We start from the raw sequence: 19,205 nt of genomic DNA, 5'->3' as shown, positions 1-19,205 counted from the left end.
GCTAGGATAACTAAGGTGGTTGAGTTCCTTTCATTTTTTATTCCTACGCTCTTTTTCTATATTACGTTACGATTTTCTGCTATTTTTGCTTTGTTTGTTGCATGATCCTTTATTAGTTAGAATTCTAGGTCTAGTTTAGTTTTCTCTTAATTGCTTTAAAAGATGTCTCACGTATTACTCACTGAGCTTGAATTCAAATAAAAAATACAGAAGTGATGCATTGCATGAGAAATTGACTTAATTTTAAGAGTAGTCTTATTTACTTAGATGTGGTGGCAATACTTTTTGTTTTCTGAATGAATGCTTGAACAGTGCATATTTTTGATAGTGAAGTTTATGAATGTTAAAATTTTTGGCTCTTGAAAGAATGATGAAAAAAGAAAAATGTTATTGATAATCTAAAAAATCATAAAATTGATTCTTGAAGCAAGAAAAAGCAGTGAAAAACACGAAGCTTGCGAAAATATATATATATATAATAAAGAAAAAGAAAGAAAAAAGAAAAAAAGCAAGCAGAAAAAGCCAATAACCCTTTAAACTAAAAAGGCAAAGGGTAAAAAGGATCCAAGGCTTTGAGCATTAATGGATAGGAGGGCCCAAAGGAATAAAATCCTGGCCTAAGCGGCTAAATCAAGCTATCCTTAACCATGTGCTTGTGGCGTGAAGGTGTCAAGTGAAAAGCTTGAGATTGAGCGGTTAAAGTCGTGGTCCAAAGCAAAACGAGTGTGCTTAAGAACTCTGGGCACTTCTAACTGGGGACTCTAGCAAAGCTGAGTCACAATCTAAAAAGGTTCACCTAGTTATGTGTCTGTGGCATTTATGTATCTGGTGGTAATACTGGAAAATAAAATGCTTAGGGTCACGGCCAAGACTCATAAAGTAGCTGTGTTCAAGAATCAACATACTGAACTAGGAGAATCAATAACACTATCTGAATTCTGAGTTCCTATGGATGCCAATCATTCTGAATGTCAAAGGATAAAGTGAAATGCCAAAACTATTAAGGATTGCAGTTGTAAACCCCACTATAAGAAGAGACATGGGCTTAATCGAACTCTCATTCTCATGCAAATTCACATCCTAAGCTTATATTAGTTCTGGTTGCTTGAGGACAAGCAACAGTTCAAGTTTGGTGTTGTGATGCGTGAGCATCTTTCCTATCTTTTCCTAGTGAATTTGCATTTAAATTGTTGAGTTTAATCAAGAATTAATTGTCTTTTAGCCACTATGGATGCTACTTTGAGTCTTGTGCAATTCTATTTATTTTAGGTAGCAATTCAGTTGTATTTGATGGAGTTTCTGCAGAAGAAGAGATGAAGGCAAATGATGCTGTCAACCCTGACCTCTCTGCACTCAAACCGGAATAACTTGAGCTACAGAGGTCCAATGGATGTGATTTTAGTGGCGTTAGAAAGCTAACTTCCAAAGCTTTCCCATGATATATAATAGTCTATACTTCTTCTCCGAACTCGCTGCCAAGGCTGCGCCTAACTTGAGATTTCTCAAGTTAGGCGCAAAACACAACAACAATACGCGAGATTGGTCCTGCCCACTTCAAGTTAGGCGCACTAAAGCCCAAGTTAGGCGCAGCTTCACTCAACTAAACACCAATTCATGCTGCCAAGCACAAGTTAGGTGTGGATCCTAGTGAAGCCAAGTGGTCCCCATCCATCAATTGAGGATTTGCTGATTGCTATAATTAATTCTAATTTAAATTCAAATTTTAAAAATAGGAAAAGATATTATTTTTTAGTTTTAAAAGATATTTTTTAAATTTATTAGAATTAGATATAAATAGGGGGATTCTAGCTCAACATTATATGACCCCCGAACACAACATTATTCTATTCCAATTTACAATCCTAGTTTTCTACTCTAAATCATGAGCAACTAATCCTCCATTGTTAAGGTTAGGAGCTCTGTCTATTTGTATGGATTGATTTTATTGCTTTTTCTATTTTAATTCATGTATGGATTTATAATTTAAGAATTGTTTTCGCTCTTTATCTTATGAATTTGGGTGGAACGGAAGTATGACCCTCTTTCTATTTGAGTTCGTGTATAACTTGGAAAAGTTCTTTACTTGAACAACAGCTTGAAAACATATTCTCCTAAATTTTAATTATCTGGATTTAACGGGATATGTGACATATAATCCTTTTATTTTTGGGTAATTAGAGTTTTTGTGGCATATAAACTGGAATTTGATCATGCAACTTCTAATTGGAATTAATTGACCAAGGAATTGGCAGTTAATGAATTTTAGAGGAGACTAGAAAGGTCTAAGGAATTAGGGTCTAGTCACATATAGTTTGCCATAAATTAAATCCTACATGATTAAAATAGTTAGTAAGAAAAGTTAATCTGGAAAAAATAGATAACTCTGAAACCTTAACTATCTTCTTCATATTTTATTCCCAACTTATTTACCTGTCTGTCTTCAAACTCTTCTTTATTGTTTAATGCTTTTGAACTCTCTCAATTACTCTTCTCTGTTTGTCTAACTAAGCCTATCAAACACTATTGTTTCTTAATTAATCAATCCTCGTGGGATCGACCCTTACTTACGTAAGGTAATACTTGGTACGATCCGGTATACTTGCCGGTTAGTTTGTGGTTAGAAATTCCGAACCAACACTCTCCACATAATTCAATAATTTCATCATTCCTTTTCAAGTTCTCAACTCATTACAACCATCATTAATTCATAATTTTCCATTCTGAACTCATTAGTTCATTAGTTTTCTAAATTCATTGTTAGTAATCACCAAGTTCACTACTCTTCCTTCTATCTCAACCAAACTCATCCTCAGTACGCCGGAAACCTAAACCTCCGTTCTCTAACTTTCCAAGGTAATACCCATATCAACTCTACCTAAGACCTTATCTATGTTTTAATATCCAAAAACAAGCCAAAAGTCTTAAATAGGTATCTCAGAAGTTTACAAGTTTATTGGGAAGGTGAAGCAGTTATAGTCTAGACCAACAATTAATTCCCAAGATCAAATATTAAATCCAACACAAAATAATCGAGATCGAGAGTAATTCAACCTCGGGTCGTCTTCCTTAGGAGTTGCAATGAAATGTACAATTATTGGCTATTAGAGAGAGCATGGGGGATTGGGAATGAAAACAAGAGCGCAAGCAATGTAAGTAGCAAGGAATTAAAACAAGCATGCCAAGAATTGAAAAGAAAGCAATTAAAGGACTCTTGGCAAGAAGTGGGTAATCTAGGTTTCCTATCCTAGTTGTGGACCACAAACATGGCAATTGTGTGGAAGCAATCTAAACTAGTCAATCCTCCTTGAGAATTAGTCAAAGAGTGTAATTGATCGCAATCCATAAGTCCTAGTCAACTCACTAATTACTTAGTGAAAGACTAGTGTCAATGGAAACCAAACCAATTAACCATTCTCACACAATGCAAAATGGACATCCACAACTCAATTCCACCCAAACATCCAATTTCTCAACCAAGAGTGTAAAAATTAAACATGCAAGAAATTAAACATCAAGGCAATAAAATAAACATGCAAGAAATTAAAGGTCAAAGCAATAAAAGTCAAAGCAATTAAATGCAAGGAAAGGAAACTTAAAAAGCAAGAAAACCTCTTGGCAAGCAATTGAGAGCTAAGGTTACCTACCCTAGCCATTGACCACAAACACATGATGATTATGAAGAGTTAATCCTACTTAGTCAACCTTACATCTAAGATAAGTCAAATAGGCATAGTTGATTTCAATCCCTAAGTCCTATGTCAACACTAAGGGGTCACATAGAGTCAAGGGAAACTAAATCAACTAACTACTCTTATGTATCAAACAAGAATGGACATCAATGACTCAAAGATCACCAAAGTCAACAATTTCAAGCCAAGAGTGAAGAAAAACTAAGTAAAAACTAAGGCAAGCATTTTATCAAACACTTGGTGTGCATGAAAATAAAATAATATTAAAATGCAATAAAATAAATTCTAAAACTACCAAAGTAAGAAAATAGCAATAACAACTAAGGAAAGTAATAAATGACATGGAAACATAAATTTGCATTAATTAGAGTTAAAATAACAAAAGTGTTCATAACATGAAAATTGACATAAAAGAGGAAATAACAAAAGAGATGAAGGTAAAGACAAGAAAGCATAGAAACATAAATGAAACTACACTAAAGCAAGCAGTAAAGTGCTGAAATTAAAAGGAAACTAAGCTAAAAACTCTAATTCCAGAGAGAGGGGGGAGCTTCTCTCTTTAGAGAACTAAAGCAAAAACATAGAAAACCTAAACCTAATTGCCCCCACTTCATCCTTCTTCACTTTGGCCTAAAATAGCTTCAGAAATGAGTTGGATTGGGTTCTGGAGGCCCAGAATTCACTCCCAGCGATTTGCAATTAATGGGCTGACGTAATTCGAGTCACGCATACGCGTGGGTCACGCGTACACGTTGGTACGAAAAAATCCATCCACGCGTACGCGTGGGTCACGCGTACGCATCGCTCGCAAATCCATCTTGTGCGTACGTGATGCACCACTATTTCATGGTACATTTTATTCTAAATTGAGTGGATTTTATCTATTATTCTCACACTTATTCATATAATTTGCATGTTTTACATTTTCCTTCATAATTTTGTTCTATGATTGAAAACATGATTCTGTGGCCTCAAATTTGCTAATATTAATCCTCTCCTATTACCGTTCGATGCTTGATATGTGTGTTAAGTGATTTCAGGGTTTATAGGGCAGGAATGACTTAGAGGATGGAAAGGAAGAAAGCAAAAGTGGAAGGAATACAAGAAATTGAAGGAATTGTTAAGCTGTCAACCCTGACCTCTTCGTACTAAATCGACCATAACTTGAGCTACAGAAGTCCAAATGAGGTGGTTCCATTTGCTTTGGAAAGCTAACATCTGGGGCTTCGAAATGATATGCAATTTGCCATAGTTGCCATGTAGTTAAGCAATGCGCACGTGTGCACCACGCGCACGCGTGACCTTGCAAAATTTCAGTGACGCGTACGCGTGAGCGATGTGTACGTGTGATAGAACTACCTGCTGGACGCATTAGAAAATACTGGGGGCAATTTCTGGGATCCTTTTGGCCCAGTTTTTGGCCCAAAAAATACATATTAGAGGCTGCAGAGTGGGGGAATCAATCATTCATTCATACAACTTTCATTCACATAATTTTAGATTTTTAGATGTAGTTTTCTAGAGAGAGAGAGAGAGAGACTCTCTCCTCTCTCTAGGTTTTAGGATTCTTAGGTTTAGCTATTTTCAATTTTAGATTTCTACTTTACTTTAATTTAGTCTCTCTTCTACTCTTATTTATTCTAGCACTTTAGTTTCTCTTCTCTTGGTGATTTATTTATTTATCCACTTTAGTTTATGAATTCTCATGTTAGATTTGATTTCCTATTTAATGCAATTTAAGGTATTTCATATTTATGATTGCTTTCTTCAATTTATGTTATTGATGCTTTCAATTGGTAGTTTGGATTTTATTATCTCTTATTGCTTTTCTATGCTTTTATGTTGTGTATTCTAAGTGTTTGATAAAATGCTTGGTTGGATTTTAAATTAGCTTTTTATGTTCTTAGCTTAGATTGAGTAATTGGAGACTCTTGAGTTATCAAACTCCTTTGAGTAATTGGAGAAGTTGCTAGTCGATTTGGATCCCTCTAAAGCTAGTCTTTCCTTAGGAGTTGACTAGGACTTGAGGAATCAAATTGATTCATCCACTTGACTTTCCTTCATAGTTAGAGGTTAACTAGGTGGGAGCAATGGACCATTGATGTCACAATTGATAAGGATAGCTAGGATAGGACTTCTAATTCTCATACCTTGCCAAAAGCTTTCTTAGCTATTATTTTACTTTCTTGCAATTTACTTTTCTTGTTCCTTATTTCAAACACCCAAAAAGATACAATTCTATAACCAATAATAAACTACACTTCCCTGCAATTCCTTGAGGGACGACCCGAGGTTTAAATACATCGGTTTAATTTTATTGGGCTTGTTTTAGAGACAACCAAATTTTTGTATGAAAGGATTATTGTTGGTTTAGAAACTATACTTGCAACGGGAATTTATTGTGAATTCTTTACTAGCAAAAATCCGTTCATCAAAATGGTGCCGTTGACGGGGAATTGCAAACGTGTGCCTTATTATTGGTTATTGTGAATATTGTGAATAATTTTACATTTTTTGTTTTGATAAACCACATTTTTAGGGTTTATCCTGTGCTTAATCTAGTGAATTTTATCCATTATTCTCACACTTATTCATACAATTCGTATAGTTTTACGTTTTCCTTCCTGATATTGTGCTATGATTGAAAACATGCTTCTTTGACCTTATATTTACTAATATTAATCCTCCCTTATTACCATTCGACGCCGTGATATGTGCGTTAAGTGATTTCAGGGATTACAGGGCAGGAATGGCTTAGAGGATGGAAAGGAGGCATGCAAAAGTGGAAGGAATATAAGAAGTTGAAGGAATTGCTAAGCTGTCAAGCCTGACCTCTACGCACTCAAACGGTCATAACTTGAGCTATAGAGATCTAAATGAGGCGGTTCTAATTGCGTTGGAAAGCTAACATCCGAGGCTTCGAAATGATATCTAATTTGTCATAGTTGCGCTGAGGATAGATGACGCGCACGCGTTCATCATGCGCACGCGTCGTTCTGCAAAAATTCCAGTTACCTGCACGTGTTTGAATTCGCCTCCAGCGATTTTTGGGCTGTTTCTGACCCAGTTTTCGGCCCAGAAAACAGAAATTAGAGGCTATAAAGTGGGAGAATCTATTCACTCAAACATCCATCAATCATAATTCATAATTTTAGGTTTTAGATGTAGTTTTAGAGAGAGGGGCTCTCTCCTCTCTCATAAGCTTTAGGATTAGGATTTCCTCGTTTTATCAATTCCAGGTTTAATGTTCCTTTAATTTATGTTCTCTTACTCTTATTTATTCTATTACTCTAGTTTGTTTATTTTCTCAATATTGATTTATGACTCCCATGTTAGAATTGATTTTCTTATTTAATACACATTGAGGTATTTCAAATTTAAGATTGCTTTATTCTATTTATGATATAAATAATTTGGATTTTTCCCCTATTGGCTCTGGTTGAGTAATTGGTGACACTTGAATTGTCAAACTCAGCTGTTGATTGAAAATTGGAATTTGCTGATTAATTTGGACCCCTCTAAAGCTAGCCTTTCCATAGGAGTTGACTAGGACTTGAGGAATCAAGTTGATTAGTCCACTTGACTTTCCTTTATTTAGTAAGGGTTAACTAAGTGGGAGCAGTAAACAATTCTCATCACACCTGATAAAGATAACTAGGATGGGATTTCCAGTTCTCATACCTTGCCAAGAGTTTTTCTAGTTATTAATTTACTTTCTTGCTATTTAATTTCCCTGTTCAACCTTTTAAAAACCCATAAATATACCTTTTTCCATAACCAATAATAAATCATACTTCCCTGTAATTCCTTGAGAAGACGACCCGAGGTTTAAATACTTCGGTTATTAATTGTACGAGAGGATTTTCTGTTGGTTTAGAAACTATACTTACAACGTGATTATTTTCATAAAATTCTTTACCAGCAGAAATCCGATTGTCAAAATGGTGCTGTTGCCGGGAAATTGCGAATGTGTGCCTTATTATTGGTTATTGTAAATATTTGCTTTTTCGTTTCTTTGTTAGTGTTTCTAGTTTTAGGAGTTTATTTTCTTTAATTTTTATTATTTTTTATTTCTTTTGCTACTATGAATTCTCACCCCTCTGGTTTCAAGTTTGGTTCCAATGTTGTTGTAAGGAATGGAAGCTATAATAAGAACAGGCATTGATGCCAGGGCATCTTGGCCAGTTTCACTAACCTTTTCTTTATTGTTTTTAGGGTAGTTTTATGCATTTCTTTAGGAAATAAGCTAGTTTTGGGTAGATATTCACCTACACCTTGATTCAAGCATACATTGTGCATTTTACATTATTTCATGAGGATTTTGCATGAATTTAGTGACAAATTGTATGCTGCATTACCCATGACTTGGACTAAAACTTTGATGCACTCTGTTGCTTGATTTCAGGACCAAAGAAAGCAAGGAAAGGGAGGTAACTTGCAAGGTTAATGAGAAAAGTGATTGCCAATAACACTCTCAAAGCCATCATTACCCACGTTAAGAGTCACGTTAACTAAGTTAACGTGCACTCTGACGTGGAGAAGGGAAGTTGAGCCAACGTTAGTGACACTTAACATCGTCATTAACGTTGGCAAACACTCATGAGTGGCCACGTTAGAGCCCACGTTAACCTAGTTAACGTGGCCTCTAACATTAAAGGGGGAAGAGAAGCCAACGTTAGTGACATTCAACATTGTCACTAACGTTGGCCTAAGGATGCAACACACCATGTTAACTCCCACGTTAACTTGGTTAACGTGGGAGCTAACGTAAGAAGTGAGAGTTGTCGACAACGTTAGTGACACTAAACATCGTCACTAACGTTGGAAGCAACCACACAACCCCCCCAGGGAGCCACGTTAACTTCCACGTTAACTTAGTTAACGTGGAAGCTAACGATGAGGAATGAATGATAAGCCAACGTTAGTGACACTCAACATTGTCACTAACGTTGGGATGGCTATGAATGGCCACGTTAGAAGCCATGTTAACCAAGTTAACGTGGACTCTAACGTGAGATCTAGGGCTACATTGGAACGTTAGTGACAATGTTGAGTGTCACTAATGTTCTCAAAGTTTGGCAAGGCCACGTTAGAAGCCACGTTAACCTAGTTAACGTGGGCTTTAACGTGAAGCAAAAAGGGGCACACTGGAACGTTAGTGACAATGTTGAGTGTCACTAACGTTCTCGAAGGTTGGCAAGGCCACGTTAGAAGACACGTTAACCTAGTTAACGTGGGCTCTAACGTGAGGCAAAGGAGTACATTGGAACGTTAGTGAAAATGTTAAGTGTCACTAACGTTCTCGAACTTATACTTTCACTAAATGTTAACACCCCTAACGCCCTGAGCTAAAGTCTCTGCCCACTTAGCACTTTCTCTCTGCAAGTAAAGCCAAGCCCAAATGAAGAAAATAACTGCTTCAAACTCAAGATCCAAAGGCCCAAGACTTGAAGAGCCAACTAGAAGCTGAGAGAAATAGTATATATAGGAGTAGCTTTGAATTGTTAAGGAGTTCTGGAGGCTGGAAAAAGGAACTACTCTCTGTATTTTACTTTCTCTGCATTTTCCAATTTTATGATGTATTCGCCATCTTTGTTTTCATTTTCAAGAGCTATGAACAACTAAACCCCTTTCATTGGGTTAGGGAGCTCTGTTTTAATTTGATAGATCAATACTAATTTTCATTATTCTTCTTCTATCTTTTCTCTTGATTTTACTTGAAAGCTTTCGATATTCATCCAATTGAGTAGTTATCTTGGAAAAGAAGCTATTCAAACTTGGATCTCTTTTGAACCTTGAAAGAGGAATGAAGACATCAAGCTAGAAATGCTTTCTCATGCTGGACCAAATTGGGTTTGGATGGGTATGTGACTATAACCCTCTCAATACTTGATTTGGGAAATGCATGTGGTATAATCAGTGACCATACTTCATCTCTTCTCATGAGCAATTGACCAAGGAATTGGCTATTGATCAAGACATGAGAGATTGAATTGCAAGGAATTGTAATTCAATCAATTAAGATTGCCAAGGAGATCAATGAGTGCATTGATTAAGGAGGAGATGAAAATGAACTTGATCCGGAGAATTGCAACATCTTCTAAGCCCAATGAACTCCCCATCTCTGATCTTACCCATTCTCTTTAATTTCTGCCATTTACTTTTATGAGCAAATCCCCCATTCCCATTTACAATTCTGCAATTTATTTTCAGTCATTTACTTCCAGTCCTTTAATTCTAGCATTTACTTTTCTGTTATTTACATTCCCACCATTTTATTTTCTGCAACTCTCAACCCAAATTCTGGATTCTCTCAACTAGAACATTCTTCTAATTAAAGTTGCTTGATCAATCAATCCCTGTGGGATTCGACCTCACTCTATTGTGAGTTTTTACTTGACGACAAATTTGGTATACTTGCCGAAGGGAGATTTGTTGTGAGACAAGTTTTCCGCGCATCAAGTTTATGGCGCCGTTGCCTGGGATTGATTGTGCATCAACAATGATTAAATTGGAAGATCACTAGATTGAGCATTTTTATTTTGTGAATTTCATTTTCTGTTTGAGTGATTTACTTTCTGTTTTAGTTAAACTTCTTCCCTTCCCCCTCTACTCTTCTGTTTTTCTTTGTTATTTTCAATTCTGTTTGCTATCCCACTAACTGTTTGATATATTGCATCACCCACAACTAACAGTAATTCTGACACAAATACTTTCTGCACTTATGTTTTCTTGCTTGCACTTAATGGTTGTATGATAGGGAGAAGAAGCGAAGCTTAAACTTCCTTCGATTCTAAACCTGAGAGGACCTTCCTTAGATTACGGAGGGAGGCAAGAGGAAAGAAAGTGGTTGGTGCTAAGGAAGAAGAGGAATTCTTTGAACCAAACATGGAAGACAACATGGAAAACCATCATGAAGAAGAAGATCACAACCATGGGGGAGGAGGTAGAGCAAATCATGCTGGGGAGGATAGAAGAGTTTTGGGCTCTTACATCAATCCAAACCCAGGCAATTGTGGAAGTAGCATCCAAAAGCCAACAATCCATGCCAACAACTTTGAACTTAAACCACAGCTCATCACGCTTGTTCAGAACAACTGCTCGTTTGGAGGAGGTGTTCAAGAAGACCCCAATCAACATCTAACCACCTTCCTGAGGATATGTGACACAGTGAAGTCTAATGGTGTTCATCCTGATACCTATAGACTGCTCTTGTTTCCATTCTCACTTAGGGACAAAGCAGCCAAGTGGCTGGAATCTTTCCCAAGGGAAAGCTTGACAACTTGGGAAGATGTGGTGAACAAATTCTTAGCAAGATTTTACGCTCCTCAACGAATCAATAGGCTGAGAGCTGAGGTCCAAACTTTCAGGCAACAAGATAGTGAGACTCTATATGAAGCATTGGAGAGGTTCAAGGACTTAACAAGGAGGTGTCCACCTAACATGTTCAACGAATGGGTGCAGCTGCACATTTTCTATGAAGGGCTCTCTTATGAGTCAAAGAAGGCCGTAGACCATTCATCCGGAGGATCTTTGAACAAGAAGAAGACTATTGCGGAAGCCATAGATGTTATTGAAACAGTAGCAGAGAACGACTACTTCTATGCTTCCAAAAGAGGGAACACAAGAGGAGTAATGGAGCTAAACAATGTAGATGCTCTGTTGGCCCAAAACAAGCTCATTACCCAGTAGCTGGCTGACCTCACCAAGAAGATGGGGAGGAACCAAGTAGCAGCAATCTCCACTTCATCAGCAACCCAAGAAGGAGTGAATGAAGAAGCAGAGGGTAGTCAGGAGCAAGCCAACTACATTGGGAATTCACCAAGGAAAAACTATGATCCATACTCCAAGACCTACAACCCTAGATGGAGAAACCACCCAAACTTTGGGTGGGGAAGTGAGCAAGATCAAAACCAAGACCAGAGACGTTACAACTCCAACAACAATGCAGCTCATCAGCAGTTCACACAGAGGACATCTCAACACCCCCACAACAACACTTCTCCACATGCTTATCAAAATGAAAATAGCACATCCGCTCCGAATCACTCATCAATAGATGACAAGCTCTCTAAGATTGAAGCCTTACTTGAAGGAATATGCCAAGAGATTCAAGAAAATAAGGTGTTCAAAGAGGAGGTGCGAGCCAATATTAAGAACCAGGGAGAGACCATTAGGAAGCTGGAATTCCAGGTGGGATATTTAGCTGAGAAGATTCCCAAACCTACTGATAGCTTCCCAAGTGACACGGAGAAAAACCCCAAAGGAGAAGCAAAGAAAGTAAGATGGGAAGATTGCAAAATGATCACTACAAGTGATCAAGAGACTGAAGACAAGCAAAACACACTTTTCGAACAACCTGAAGACAACTCAACAAAGGAGGAGGATAAAGATCACCAAGAACCAGAAATCTCACAACAAGAGCTGCTGAAGCTCTATGCACCCTTCCCTCAACTGCTTAATGGTGCTGTGGGAAAAAGAATATACTTAAGGTTCCTAGACTTGTTTGCATCTCTGCATGTGAACATACCATTCATCAAGGCAATTCAACAAATGCCTACATTCATCAAGTATATGAAGGAACTTCTTCCCAGGAAAAGCTCACTCAAAGGAGGCAGACTATAGTGATGAACAAGGAATGTAGTGCCCTTATTCAACCTGAGTTGCCTACAAAAAGAAGAGACCCAGGGAGTTTTCACATCCCTTGTGCCATAGGTGAAAATATGTTCAATAGAGCACTATGTGATTTGGGGGCCAGCATCAACTTACTGCCCTTATCCCTGGTGAAGAGGCTGCAGATCAATGAGATGATGCCCACAGATGTAATCATCAGACTGGCTGACAAAACTCAAAAGCAAGCAATAGGAGTGGTGGAAAATATGTTGCTAAAGTTTGGGAAATACTTTCTCCCAAAAAACTTTGTCATCCTGGACATGGAAGAGAGTCACACTCATCCAATCATATTGGGAAGACCATTCCTAGCTACGGCCAGAGCATTTATCGATGTAGAGAAAGGGGAGCTAATATTGAGAATCCATGATGAACGACTCAGCTTCAATGTTTTCAAACTCTCACAAGAAATAGATCAAGAGGACAAGGAACTAAGCACAAATGATAACGAGACACTGAAGGAGGAAACAAGCACTGAAGCACAGGCAGTTCATTCTGAGATCCCCTTAATAGATAAACAAGGAAAACAGCAATTGCCACAGCTCAAAGAAAAGTTGGAGGAACCTAAACCTCTAGAGGTAGGTGAAGACAGCATCACAACTCCTTTAGAAGAAGAGGTCACCAAGGGGAAGGCAACCTCAAAAGAAACAAAGAAGAAGGTACCAAGGAGGTGGAGGAACAAAAAAAATCCCTACGGAAGACTTCTCTCCAGGGGATAGAGTTGTCTCAGCTTACTTCCCAGATATTCCCCCTAATCTCCCTACTGTACCATCTCAGTTACCCAAGGTCTTCACTATCAACAGAGTTCTTTCCCTGGAACATGTGGAGATCATTGATCCAATCAATGGATATAAGTCCACAGCAAGAGGGGAAGACTTTAAGCACTACCAACCACCCTGATGAAGGAAAAACGTCAAGCTAGTGACGCTAAAGAAGCGCTTCATGGGAGGCAACCCATGTTTTATATGTTTTTAAAATAATGAATAAATCAATGTTTATGAATTTCAACCCAAACTTGACAAACACTTGGTGAAATCTTTATCATGCAGTATATAGTGAAGAACAAGTTTGGTGTTCAAAGCAAACCAAGATGCATGCTAGTCTTGGGAGCTTTGAACAAAACTTTTCATCACATTGCTTCAAACTAGGTTTGGTGTCACCCTATGGTGCCACCAAAATGCATATAAAAACCCACCAATAGTTAGTTAGTTAGTTGGAATTCATAAATAAACAATCAAATCTTTTCTTCCCTTTTATTAATATTAGCCGTAAAGTTCATATGGTCATTTTAATATCCTTTCTTACTTTTCTTAGTTTGTCTTTATAGGAAAAGAAAAGGAGCATTAAAAGGAATAGATTAGACAACCAAACAAAGAAGGTTCGGACACCACAAAAGAAGGGGCTACACACTTGTTCTAAAAAGGGAATACATCGGAAAATGTTGCCATGCAACATTGAAAAAAATGGGACCCCTAGAAGACCGAGCAATCCCCATCATAAAGTGATGATCCTTGTCTTCTAGCCATGCATAACCCCAACCGTCCATCAAGTGACCACTTCATCAATCTACACCTTCCATTCTCTCACAACTTCTCTATATAAACGACCCTTGTCCGTACCACCCTTCATTGTCATCACACACCCTTCACCACTCCTTATTTCGGTACAAGACACCCTCTATCCAATTATAAACAGTCCTCCCCTCACTCTCTTCATTGCCATAAAACCCTAAACAACCAAAAGTCTCCACAACCTTACCACCTTCACATATTAACTATCATTCATGGCGTCTTCGGGTTCTAAAAGAAGGAAGGGAAAGGAACCCATGGAAGAACACCCATATGATGAAAGGAGATTTAGAAGCTTGCATCATGCATTGTAATACGGGTGGATGGTTGATAAGGAAATCATTTATGAGCTGGAATTTCAAGTTACAAAGACTGAGTGCCCCGAAATCACAGAGAAGATAGAAAGGAGAAGATGGGAGCTCCTCACTGACCCGGTCATTAAGGTGAATGCAAATCTCATAAGAGAATTTTATGCAAATGCGGTTCGATATGATAAGAAGGATGAGTCTTACACAAGCTTTGTGAAAGGAAAGATGGTGGACTTTGGTCCCATGAGTGTCATGAGGGCATTGAAGCTACGGTCTATACAGTTTGAAGAAGAAAGCTATCACTCAAGATTGGACAACCCCAATTATGACCAGATTCTGCAAGGTATTTGTGTACCAGGAGCTGACTGGGAAAGGGGTGCGGGAAATAAACCAAAGTTCATCAAGAGAACAGATCTCACTCCTGAAGCCAAGGGGTGGTTTGAGCTAGTGAGAAGGTCTATTCTCCCAGCTGCAAACAACTCGGAGGTGAATTTCAAGAGAGCCACAATGGTGCACTGTATATTGAAGGGAGGAGAAATCAAGGTTCATGAACTCATAGCTGAAGGTATTAGAAAGATGGCAGAGAAAAGCGACTCAAGAGGAACGTTATGTTACCCCAGCACTATTTACCGAATATGCAAGAAAGCTGGGGTAGTTTTTGAAGATGAGAACCCCATGTGGATAAAGGAAGGCATCCCAATAACTGTACGAAGAATGAAAGCTGCAGAATCCCCTTTGCCTCAGCGGAAGCAAAGGAAGAAAACAGCCCCTCAAGTAGTGGAAGGACAAGTCTTAGAGGGTCAAGCACAACAGACCTTGGACATGCACCAATTGCAGGAGGCCATTGATGGCTTGTCTAGACAATATTTGGAAAGCCAAGGAGCACAGAAAGAGCTTCAACTACAGATGATGGGGCAGCAAGAGGAAACACTTTCAAGATGGATGACTCAGCAAGGTGAGTGGCAAAGGCAAATGATGGAACAACAACTAAGTCAAGGACAACAATGGGGAGAAACATTCAATAGGATGGAACAAAGGCAAAACGAGCAACAAGAATCCACCCAGAGGCTAATCAACATCCAAGCACATCAAGGGGTGCACATACATGAGATGCATCGAAGACAAATAGAACAGGCAGAACTATTGGACGAGCAAAGGGCATTCGCAGAAGGAGTTTACATGAGCGAAACAGGACATCATATAAACACTCAAGCCAGGCTCGGCTACTTAGTGGGACAGCTGCCAATATTGCATCCAGGAATAGCCAAGTATGACGAAATAAAGGATGAATTAGCACGAAAGGAAAGACAAAGGGTGGAAGAGAGTCATGAGTCAGTGAGGAAGGCACTTGAGGATTGGAAGCAAGCAAGATTGGCACAGATGCGAGGAAATGCAAGAGGAAACAAGGAGGACAAGCAAGGAAAAGAGCATGGACATCCACAACAGTAAAAGGTGGTGGAGTTCCTTCTTTGTTCCATCTTTCTCTATGTTTTAAATAAGGAAGATCTTGTATGAAATAGAACTTGCTTCCATGTTATGTTTAAACCTTTTTCAATTATGTCTTTTAAGTTTTTGGTATTAAAGAAAGTCTATGTGCACTAGTCTTTATGTCACTGCATCCCTACCTTACTTACTAGTAAGCTTGTCCATTTTAAATCAAATGAAGAAGAGAATGTTTATGTTTTTAAAAGACCAGAGTAGAGTTCATAATGTGGAAGTGCATTCATGAATCTTTGGGGTAGTCATAAGTTAGCTAAGTTGGTTCAACCACAAGGCTAGGAGGACAACTATCTATCCTGAATACTTGACTTTGGATATACCCATGAGACTAAGCTAATAACAAGATCCTAATAAGAGAAAAGGGAAAGAACAATGGAAGTGAAAAACAAAAGAAAAAGAGTAAGCAATAAGGCTAGGCACCAATGGTTTGGACCTTGAGACAAGTGTCTGTGGTGCTCCTGTGTGAGGGATCTACTTGGATGAATAAGCTCTCAGGGGTGCTTTATCACTTGGTAACTTGGGTTAACTAACCCGAGATTATCAGCTGAAAATCCACTATCAAGAGTAACCCTCACTACAGAGCATTTAGTAACCCAAAGAGGTGCTGGACACTAAGGTCTCAAGAAAAGAAAAAAAATAAACTATATGCCTGTGGTGTGTATGTATGGGGGAGAGACTTGAGGGAGTAAGTCCTTAGGGGTGCTTCAACACCTAGCACCTTGAACCAACTGGTTTGGGAGTGTTGGCTGAAAGCTTATCTTAAAGAGTTGCCCCCTTACAGAGCACTTAGCCTAAATAACACAAATAACCCTTGAAATAACAATAAAAGGATCAATGAATAAAAGTCTTATGGGATATAAAAAAAGTAAGTGTTTAGGGACATGATAAAAGTCTGAAAGCCAGTAATGGAATGAACCTAAGTTGCTATGCATGAAACCACCATAAAATCAGTAACATGACTTCCACAAGAATGACTCATTCCTCTGGATATTCCATTCATCATTCTCTTGTTCCAGTACTTTCTTAGGGACAAGCAAGCTTTAAGTTTGGTGTTGTAATGCCAGGGCATCTTGGCCAGTTTCACTGACCTTTTCTTTACTGTTTTTAGGGTAATTTCATGCATTTCTTTAGGAAATAAGCTAGTTTTGGGTAGATATTCACCTACACCTTGATTCAAGCATACATTGTGCATTTTACATTATTTCATGAGGATTTTGCATGAATTTAGTGACAAATTGTATGCTGCATTACCCATGACTTGGACTAGAACTTTGATGCACTCTGTTGCTTGATTTCAGGACCAAAGGAAGCAAGGAAAGGGAGGTAACTTACAAGGTTAATGAGAAAAGTGATTGCCAATAACACTCTCAAAGCCATCATTGCACATGTTAAGAGTCACGTTAACTAAGTTAACGTGCACTCTAACGTGGAGAAGGGAAGTTGAGCCAACGTTAGTGACACTTAACATCGTCACTAACGTTGGCAAACACTCATGAGTGGCCACGTTAGAGCCCACGTTAACCTAGTTAACGTGGCCTCTAACGTTAAAGGGGGAAGAGAAGCCAACGTTAGTGACATTCAACATTGTCACTAACGTTGGCCTAAGGATGCAACACACCACGTTAACTCCCATGTTAACTTGGTTAACGTGGGAGCTAACGTAAGAAGTGAGAGTTGTCGACAACGTTAGGGACACTCAACATCGTCACTAACGTTGGAAGCAACCACACAACCCCCCAGGGAGCCACGTTAACTTCCACGTTAACTAATTAACTTAGTTAACGTGGAAGCTAACGATGAGGGATGAATGATGAGCCAACGTTAGCGACACTTAACATTGTCACTAACGTTGGGATGGCTAAGAATGGCCACATTAGAAGCCACATTAACCTAGTTAACGTGGACTCTACCGTGAGATCTAGGGGTACATTGGAACGTTAGTGACAATGTTGAGTGTCACTAACGTTCTCGAAGTTTAGCAAGGCCATGTTAGAAGCCACGTTAACCTAGATAACGTGGGCTTTAACGTGAAGCAAAAAGGGGCACACTCGAACGTTAGTGACAATGTTGAGTGTCACTAACGTTCTCGAAGGTTGGCAAGGCCACGTTAGAAGCCACGTTAATCTAGTTAGCGTGGGCTCTAATGTGAGGCAAAGGGGTACATTGGAACGTTAGTGAAAATGTTAAGTGTCACTAACGTTCTCGAACTTATACTTTCACTAAATGTTAACACCCCTAACGCCCTGAGCTAAAGTCTCTGCCCACTTAGCACTTTCTCTCTGCAAGTAAAGCCAAGCCCAAATGAAGAAAAGAACTGCTTCAAACTCAAGATCCAAAGGCCCCAGACTTGAAGAGACAACTAGAAGCTGAGAGAAATAGTATATATAGGAGTAGCTTTGAATTGTTAAGGAGTTCTGGAGGCTGGAAAAAGGAACTACTCTCTATATTTTACTTTCTCTACATTTTCCAGTTTTATGATGTATTCTCCATCTTTGTTTTTATTTTCAAGAGCTATGAACAACTAAACCCCTTTCATTGGGTTAGGGAGCTCTATTGTAATTTGATAGATCAATACTAATTTTCATTATTCTTCTTCTATCTTTTCTCTTGATTTTACTTGAAAGCTTTCGATCTTCATCCAATTGAGTAGTTATCTTGGAAAAGAAGCTATTCAAACTTGGATCTCTTTTGAACCTTGAAAGAGGAATGAAGATATCAAGCTCGAAATGCTTTCTCATGCTGGACCAAATTTGGTTTGGATGGGTATGTGACTATAACCCTCTCAATACTTGATTTGGGAAATGCATGTGGTATAATCAGTGACCATACTTCATCTCTTCTCATGAGCAATTGACCAAGGAATTGGCTATTGATCAAGACTTGAGAGATTGAATTGCAAGGAATTGTAATTCAATCAATTAAGATTTCCAAGGAGATCAATGAGTGCATTGATTGAGGAAGAGATGAAAATGAACTTGATCCGGAGAATTGCAACATCTCCTAAGCCCAATGAACTCCCCATCTCTGATCTTACCCATTCTCTTTAATTTCTGCCATTTACTTTTATGAGCAAATCCCCCATTCCCATTTACAATTCTGCAATTTATTTTCAGTCATTTACTTCCAGTCCTTTAATTCTAGCATTTACTTTTCTGTTATTTACATTCCCGCCATTTTATTTTCTGCAACTCTCAACCCAAATTCTGGATTCGCTCAACTAGAACATTCTTCTAATTAAAGTTGCTTGATCAATCAATCCCTGTGGGATTCGACCTCACTCTATTGTGAGTTTTTACTTGACGACAAATTCGGTACACTTGCCGAAGGGAGATTTGTTGTGAGACAAGTTTTCCGCGCATCAGGCATCAAGGTTAGAAGAATCAAAGATGGGAAGAGCCACAAGGATTTGATCAACCCTCTTGGCAACAACCCCCTCCAATGCGCTATAACCAACAACCATTCTGTGATGC

General features: G+C 38.5%; 1 non-coding gene across 1 annotated transcript; it reads right to left on the bottom strand.

The window, feature by feature from the left end:
• Positions 1–11,030: 11,030 nt before the first annotated feature.
• LOC148580561 (small nucleolar RNA R71) lies at positions 11,031–11,134 on the bottom strand. Its single transcript, XR_015896269.1, has one exon. It is a non-coding gene; the product is annotated as a small nucleolar RNA R71 (small nucleolar RNA).
• Positions 11,135–19,205: the final 8,071 nt, after the last annotated feature.

This window comes from Arachis ipaensis, chromosome B10 (assembly GCF_059453495.1).
Source record: "Arachis ipaensis isolate K30076 ecotype BB chromosome B10, ASM5945349v1, whole genome shotgun sequence".
NCBI lineage: Eukaryota > Viridiplantae > Streptophyta > Magnoliopsida > Fabales > Fabaceae > Arachis > Arachis ipaensis.
The sequence above is the reverse complement of the archived record's forward strand: the minus strand, read 5'-3'. Positions and strand labels throughout refer to the sequence as shown.